Source organism: Myotis yumanensis, unplaced genomic scaffold, assembly GCF_028538775.1.
Source record: "Myotis yumanensis isolate MYYU_CA2020_CCGP unplaced genomic scaffold, mMyoYum1.0.hap1 SCAF_19, whole genome shotgun sequence".
NCBI classification, from domain to species: domain Eukaryota; kingdom Metazoa; phylum Chordata; class Mammalia; order Chiroptera; family Vespertilionidae; genus Myotis; species Myotis yumanensis.
Genome location: NW_027223770.1, coordinates 18,136,142 through 18,144,530, shown reverse-complemented (window position 1 = coordinate 18,144,530; position 8,389 = coordinate 18,136,142).

The following is an 8,389-nucleotide window of genomic DNA, read 5'->3' as shown; positions in this document are numbered from 1 at the left end:
GAGAGTCCTTAAATGTAAAACCAAACCCCCTTCTATGCACATCCCCAAAACAACATACACGTGCATTTTACCTCTTCCTCCTGTTTCCTCAACTCAGCCAATGGCTTCTCTATTCACCTCACCACTCGACCAGTCACCTTCAACTCCTTCCTTGGCCCCCTGCACCATCACCAGTTACCCCGATGAGCTAACTCAAAAAGGCTCCAAAGGATTGCCTGTCCATCTCCACCACCACTTCCTTCACTCAGACCACGCCATCTCTGGGGAGCCCAGCCTCACAGGTCTCCATCACTCCAGTCTCTTCCTCAATGCAACCGTTAGTCTACGTAATCGCTAGCTACCTTCCTAAGAGACAAATGCGGTCCTATCACTGCCCTGCTCACAAGTCTTCAATGAGTCTGCATCGCCGTCTGGGAGAGGGCTCACGGTACCCAGATAATGAATATGCCCCTTCAACTGACCCCAGGTGACTGCTCTAGCTTCATTGTCTACCACCTCTTGGCACCTGACACTGCAGGCCTGAAAGCCTCAATGAACTCAATTACTTTCCCAAATGCAAAAGGTTCGTGTGTGTGTGTGTGTGTGTGTCCATCTTTCTGAAATGGTTCCCCCTCCAATGTCTGGTGAACGACTGCTTATTCATTAGGGTCCAATAAAAATAGCACTTAAGTGGATGCCTTTCCATCCTGATCTCTGCTCATCAAAACACAGTTATCACTACCTTCTCTGGGCTCTCATAACTTATTAATCAATCCACTCAGCAAATGTTTCCTGAATTCCTACTCTGTGTGCCAGGCTTTTCTGCAGATACCTTTAGTATTGTACTTGCAACATTAGATTATCGTTATTTTTCTCTTTGACTTTTCCTTTCACCAGACTAGGAACTGTCTGGATAACACAGATGCCGAGGACGCAGGAACCGCCTTCCGTATTTCTTTGCCCATGTTGCCTAGGACCATTTCTGGCACATAGAAGGTTTATGAAATTATTTACTAACCTGAAAAATACAGGGAATGGGGAGCTGAGAAAGGAAAAGAAGAAAATTTAGTAAAGTCCAAGGAGAAGAAAGAAAACTGGGACAGGAGCTACAGAGATGAGAGCACGAGAAAGGGAAGAAAGAGGGAAAATGAAAGGTGCGCCCCTTCTCCCACTACCGTGTGTGTGTGTGTGTGTGTGTGTGTGTGTGAGAGAGAGAGAGAGAGAGTGAGAGAGAATGAATGGGTGAGTGTGTGAATGCGCGCGCGCGGCAAGACACTAAAGAAGTCTTCAAAGTTGGAAGCAGTACGCCATTTCTATCCCTCTCCCCTTCCCATTCCTCCCCTGCCATGTGGCTGCTCCAAATCCCACTCTTCCTCAATCCTCGGGCCTCCCCTCTGTCCCCATCTCGCTTTGAGACATCCAAGAAATACCCCCACATTCTTAGATAGTCTCGCACCCGGGAAACACTACTTTGTGAGTCACTGACATGGCTAAATTCTAAGTGCTCGGAATGCTCCCGTAATGGAAGGTTCTTTTCCTGGGGGAAAAACAAAAACACCAAAGGGAGAGTTCTGAAGGAAGGCAGCGTGGTCAGGCTAGGTGACAGGGTTGCTGAAATAGAGCCGCGTGTCCCACTGCACTCCGTGGGCCTGGATTCTGCTGCCAGGCCCCCCTCCAGGCAGCTCTGTGACTCGGGGCATTTCACACAAATCCTGGGAGCTCGGGTTCTGCTTTGCACAGAGAGTGGGATTAGCCGTGACATGGAGAGAACGTGGGACTGACGACTCAAGTTCCGGTCCTGAATCTCCTGTCGGCCAGCTGTGTGACTCTGGGAAAATGACATCCTCATAGGTCTCCACTTGCCATCTGCAAAGTGCGAGGCTAGAAAAAGGTGTTTCCCCCTCTGATGTCTATGTCCTTCTTTAAAACTGTCTAATGCCAATGAGCCTGATGAGACTTCACACGGAGCCAAAGGACATTCTGAAAAAAAATCACCCCAGTCATCTCAGGAAGTGGGGTTGGCAGACAGCTGCACAATTTGCACTAGACGTGGATGTCTAAAAGAAAAAGAAAAAAAAAAACCTGATTTTTTTTTTAATCCAAAGTCAAAAGAATGCTAATTTCCTCTACTACTCAAGAATACGTGAAAAGTGAGATGGATGAGGCTGTAAAGTCCTCATAATCTCACCTCCCAACCCCACTCACGAATCCTTTTTCAACACACCTGCAAATACTTAGGAGCCCTGACATATGTCCCTGGCTCCCTGATTCCCCCCTCGTGCTACAGCCACAGTGTCTGAAATTCTACCCTTAGTGGTTTATGTCTTTGGGCTCCCCTTCCTAGGGTCTTTTAAAATTGAACACCCCTAGCAGTACTCGTTATCACACCAAAGTGTTCATGACTTGGATTCCGTTCTGTCCATTCTTTTCTGACAGGTGAGCACCTGGGGCAACTCTAAAAGAAGGGAGACCCTGAAGGGAGATGGTGTGGCTCAGCTGGTTGGGTACCGTCCTGAGCACCGAAAGGTTGCCAGTTTGATTCCCAGTCAGGGCACAAGCCAGGAAGCAGCCAATCAATGCTTCACTCACACATTGATCTTTCTCTTTCTCCCCCTCTCCCTTCCTCTCTCTCTAAAAATCAATGTTGAAAATCTTTGTGAAGAAGGAGAAGGAGAAGGAGGAGAAGGAGGAGGGGGAGGAGGAGGAGGAGGAGGAGGAGAAGGAGAAGGAGAAAGAGAAGGAGAAAGAAGGAGAAGGAGAAGAAGAAGGAGAAGGAGAAGAAGAAGAAGAAGAAGAAGAAGAAGAAGAAGAAGAGAACCCTTGAGGATGAGGGGACCGATGCCAAGATTCACTCCAGATACTCTGCAACTATTCTGCCAGGCCAGATGAGAGCACATACCTGTGATGACAATGATGATAGAAAACAATGAACATTTACAAATGCTTACTAAGGTGCCAAGCACTTCACCTTCGGATTCATGGTAAACACATTCATTAAAAATGGACGGTTTCTATATCAAGCCCCTTGATGACCTTGAATAAGCACCTCATCTGCTCAGAGAAATCACCCTCCATCCTGAAATCCCAGGTCCTTTCCTTTATCTCTCTTTTCTTCCTTTTAAAACAAGGAAAAAAGGATGCAGCTGGGCAAGTTAGTACAATAAAAAATATATGTACAGGGGTGTGTGTGTGTGTGTGTGTGTGTGTGTGTGTGTTACCCGAAGTGATGAACTAGAGCAGCCGTGGGCAAACTACAGCCCGCAGGCCGGATCCGGCCCGTTTGAAATGAATAAAACTAAAAAAAAAAAAAAAAAAAAAAAAAAAAAAAAAGACCGTACCCTTTTATGTAATGATGTTTACTTTGAATTTATATTAGTTCACACAAACACTCCATCCATGCTTTTGTTCCGGCCCTCCGGTCCAGTTTAAGAACCCACTGTGGCCCTCGAGTCAAAAAGTTTGCCCACCCCTGAACTAGACCCATTGTTGAGAGAGATGTCAGACCTTCTTAAACCAGCTGTGAAAGGTAAATGTGGTGAGACTCCCATCTGGTGGTTAGAATCAATAAGGAGGATTTGAGGGACATGTATTGTTTGCATTCAATAATTAACCGGGATAGAGGAAGCAAACCATTCTCACCATCAAGATGGGCCCAGACCCTGGAGACATCTCAGCTTGACCAGCTCTCCCAGGCTGTCTGGTGAGCGAAGAGACACTGGTCTGATCAAGGCAAAGAAAGGATTGTAGGAAGAGAAGCACAAGTTAGGTTAAGCAGGACAACCACACAACACCGCCTTCAACCTTCTCCAGGGACTGGTTGTCAGACATTTAACGAAGATCCAGGCTTTTTATTGGCACAGTTTTGAAGGACTGTTATCTCAGACTTGCGTGACATGACAGAGATTTCTAAACTTTTGAAAGAGTCGTTCTGAAAAATTGTACAAGAAGGTAAATACCAAGTTCCAACAGTGCCAGCTGCTGGCCATCAAGTGGCAAGACACGCATGACCTAAGCCTCTGTTACCATCATGGCCATTGTTATTGCATGTAAGACTCAAGATGTGCAATTAACTCGCAGCAGCCAGTTACATTAGGGATCACATATTGTCATCACAGGTACATTCCACGTGAAACCTCAGGAAATTTAATGTTTTGGGTGCCCCACAATCAGCCCAATTTGTGGCTGTTAGTCGCTGAAAATACAAGTGATAGGAACAAAAAGATTTGTTTGCTTCTTGGTGTAATAAAACCAATCACAGTCTGGTCAGCAAGCAAGTCAAGGTCACAATGGCACTACAGTATGTATAGGTCTGGTTTTCAGTGATCTAGGGCAGTGGTCGCCAACCGGTGGTCTGTCGACCACTGGTGGTCTGTGAGGTCCGAAAGGTTGGTGACCGCTGATCTGGAGAACAGGGAGCTCGCCCATTGAGAGTGTCGGTAAGCTACAGAACGCCAGGTGAAGGTAGGAATCATCAGAGTGGCTAGCGCTTCGCAGGAGTTAGGAACTGAACGTGAAGTAGCCTCAAGAATATGAATTAATGTCTTTCTATCTACTGGGAGAAGTTACAAGGTTCCGAAAGAGAGAATGTTTAGGATTAAGAAAGAATTAAAAATAAACAGGAAATGCTTGTATACTTACAAGGGATCATCACAAAACACAAAGTCAATGCAAGGTGAGTGTCAGGACAAAAAAAGTGATGTCAAAAGTCCAACATGCCTGCCTGGACGTGTTCGCAGCAGCAGGAAACATAAGGACCGGAAAACTCTCAGGCAATGCGGGATCTGGGGGTTGCACAACAGCCAAAGTTAAAGAAAATGAGCATAAATTGTGGCAAAGGGGTATTATTTTGCTTAGAAAGAAAGAGCTCTGTTTATATTGAAGTGCTGTAACAGGCTTTTGAGAAAAGCTGTTTACCCCCTTCTTGGAGATAAAGTCTTAGGGTCCCTTCCAGCTCTGTCCTACCACAGTTTAATCTCTGGTTCTAAACAAAGGGAGGCTAATTCAGCATGCGGCGTCATTGGCAGAAAAAAATTAATTTAATTAGTAGCTTATGAATGTGACCTAGGTTAAGAACACTGTTGCCACCACTTATTACTGAGTGATCCTAAGCAAGTTCCTTAACCCCTCTAAACCTCTTTCTTTATCTGTAGGCTGCCTTTTTCAAAGGATGGTCATGATAATAAAGTGAAATACGCCATGCCTAGCCCACAGCAAGCACTCAAAGGATGGAAGCTATTATTACTAAAAATTCAATAAAAATGAGTCTTGAGACAGGAGTGAGGAACATTCGGCCCGCGGGCCGTATAAGGCCCACAAAATCATTGGGTCTGACCCTGCCAAGGCACTAGGGGTGAGTTAATTAAGTGTTTGACCAAATATAGCAGGCTAATTTTGAAGTTGATAATTTTGTATGGCCCAAGAATGAGGTTATAAATATCCAAATGGCCCTTGGCAGGAAATAAAGTTTCCCCACCCCTGCTTTAGAACAATGCCCGGGCCAGAGCAAGCATTCCATTTTCATAAGAAGGTGTGAATTGCAAATGAAATTTAAAAGCAATACAGTTTCTTTATCCTCAGGCAGGGGGTACCCTAGTATTTTAAGAAAAGGATGCCACTAACTATATGTGTTTGGGCAAGTCACTAAAACCTCTGCATTGGTTTCTCCTCTGTGATTGCACGTGGAATAGATTAGATGACCACTAAGCTCTCTCCCAAAAGGAGGGAGATTCTTCTAGAGCAGTGGTTCTCAACCTTGGCTGCACATTAGAATCACCTGGGAATCTTTTTCAAATCCTGATTTCTGGGCCTCATCCTCCGGAAATTCTGTTTCTTTGTTACTAATGTTGTGGCCCCGCCCCATAACAAAGAAACAGAATTTCCGGAGGATGAGGCCCAGAAATCAGGATTTTTAAAAAGATCCCCAGGCGATTCTAATGTGTAGCCAAGGTTGAGAACCACTGTTCTAGAGAATACCAGAGCTTAGTGGACACTATAAATTGATGACATACACTCTATAAAACTCTAGTTATAAAGTAAGAGATACCAGTTACTAATAGTTCATTAAAAACTCCCAAATCACTATAGACCTATAAAAGAAGGTACTGTAAACATAAAAGTCCTTTAGTTATGTGAGAGTTAATTAAATAATGAATCATTGCTAGGCACGGAATTAAAGACAAACATAGATATTTTCATTTTTATATAATTTCCCTTTCATGTTCAGAGCAAGAAATAAATTGTTGAGCTTCTTAGTTCATAAGGATCACATATACTGAGAGTCTACATAATCCCACATTCGAAATGTGAGGACTCCAAATTAATGCTTTACCGTAATTCGGGAGTCAGCAAACTTTTTCTGCAGAGGGCTAGATAGTAAATGTATTTCAGGCTCACTTACCCCCGCTCTTCTAGCACAAGAACAGCCGATGTGTAAATGAATGGCAGTGGCTGCACTCCAATAAACCTTTACTGTATTTATGGACGCTGAAATTTTCATTTCATACTGTTTTCAAGCATCATCAAATTTTATAATTTGTTTTCCTTCCCCCCTCCCTCCCCCCAAATTCGGTTAAAAATGTAAACAACATTCTTAGCTCGTGGGCTATACAAAAACAGGCAGCGTGCAGGATTTAACTGGCCGTGTTTGCCAGCCCTGCTGTCATGTTGTATTTTGAGAAGGAACGTGGTGATGTAGAAAATCCAGAATTGGCAGATATCCCTCTGGGATTTGCACTGGGTGGTTGGTTGGTTGGTAGGTTGGTGTTGTTTTGTCCTGCTGTTCTCATCTGCCTTTTTCCTAAGGGCTTGCACCACAAGTCAGTTTCTCGGTCCCAGAGGCAGGGACACAGGCTCAAGCATAGCTAAGGCAAGCCTGACCCCTGGAGGCCACCCTGCAAGTGGCAGGCGCCACCCAGGCTGAAACGTTCCAGTCCAGGTGGGTTGGAGGCAGGGAGAGGGCAGCCATGCAGGCTCCACCTAGCAGTGAGCCAGCCAGTTGTTGTTGTTGTTGTTGTTAAAGTTGTTAAAATGGGGCAGGTAAAGTCCTTCTCCACAGGAACTTCCTTCAGGGGCATTTCATTTTCTTAAAACAAAAACAAAACACTCCCAGAGGCTTCCCAGCTGAGACCAGAAGCCTCCAAAGACATTCGAGACTTTCTCTGGTCTGTGGAAGCCTCCCACTTACAGCCATGAACACGCATCAGGGAGGAAGGGAGGGAGACTGGGCACAGCCCTCCATCTGCCCCTCTCGGATGCTTGCAAAGGTGAAAGTAGGAAACCCATAGGGAACTAATTGCTATTGAGAACCAGGAGTTTAACTCTGGGAAATGGCAAATCAGGGGCTTTAGGAAGCAAAGATGAAAGATCAGAATCAGGGGGTGGGTGGGGAGAGACTAACCGAAGAATTTATATACATAGCCCATGAACACAGACAATAAATAGTGTGGTGAAGGTCTGGGGGTGGAGGTGGGGGCACGGTGGGGCGTGTCATGGGTGTGGGATGGAAGGGGCCAATGGGAGAAACAAGGGAACATCTGTAATATTTTCAACCACAAAGATAAATTTAAAAGAAAAAAATAAATAAAAGTCCAAAAAAAAAGTTACAACAGGCCTGAAGCAGAATGGGATTCCCCGTGGCCTGCCCAGGTCCCTCTCCCAGATCACACCCCTGGGCTGGGGAGGGAGTGTTTTGCTAATTTTTGGAAAAAGATTGCAGAGGCCACTCTTTCCATTCCCCTGCCGCCACCGCTAGAAGTGTTTGGGGGAACATCGGAGTCGCCAGTTGTTCCTCTCTTGTAAATTATCCAGGAAAGACGATTCTGCAGCCTGCTGGGTTGGGAAGTTCAGCCTTCCTTTCAGGGAATGCAAAGCCACCCTTCCCTGCTGCGGGGTCTGCGGCCACAAAGGTACTTTGCGGCTCTGAGAGCCGCCTCTGCAGAGGTAACAAGCCCCGAGAGTCTCACGTGCTGCGTGCTGCACCCCGGTGGCTGCTGGAAGGAGTTGGATGGGCTAAGAAGAAACGTAGACGGCCTCAACTGTCAGTGCCCCCAACACAGGCAGAAAACTGGTCAGCAGGGGGAGTGATTCCGGAGCCTCTGCTTATAGAACAGGACGCTGAGTCCTATCTCCAGGCCCGTGCCATGAAGACTGGGGTGCCATGCCTGGCTCAGTGGTTGAGCGTCAGGAAGTCATGGTTCCATTCCCGGACAGGGCACATGCCTGGGTTGCAGGCTCGGTCCCCAGTAGGGGGCGTGCCGGAGGCAGCTGATCAATGATTCTCTCATTATTGATGTTTCTATCTCTCACTCCCTCTCCTTTCCTCTCTGAAATCAATAAAAATAAAAAATAAATTTTAAAAAAAGACTGGGGTGCCATGAAGTGCTGTGTTTTGTGGTCTTGGGAGAGGACTGTA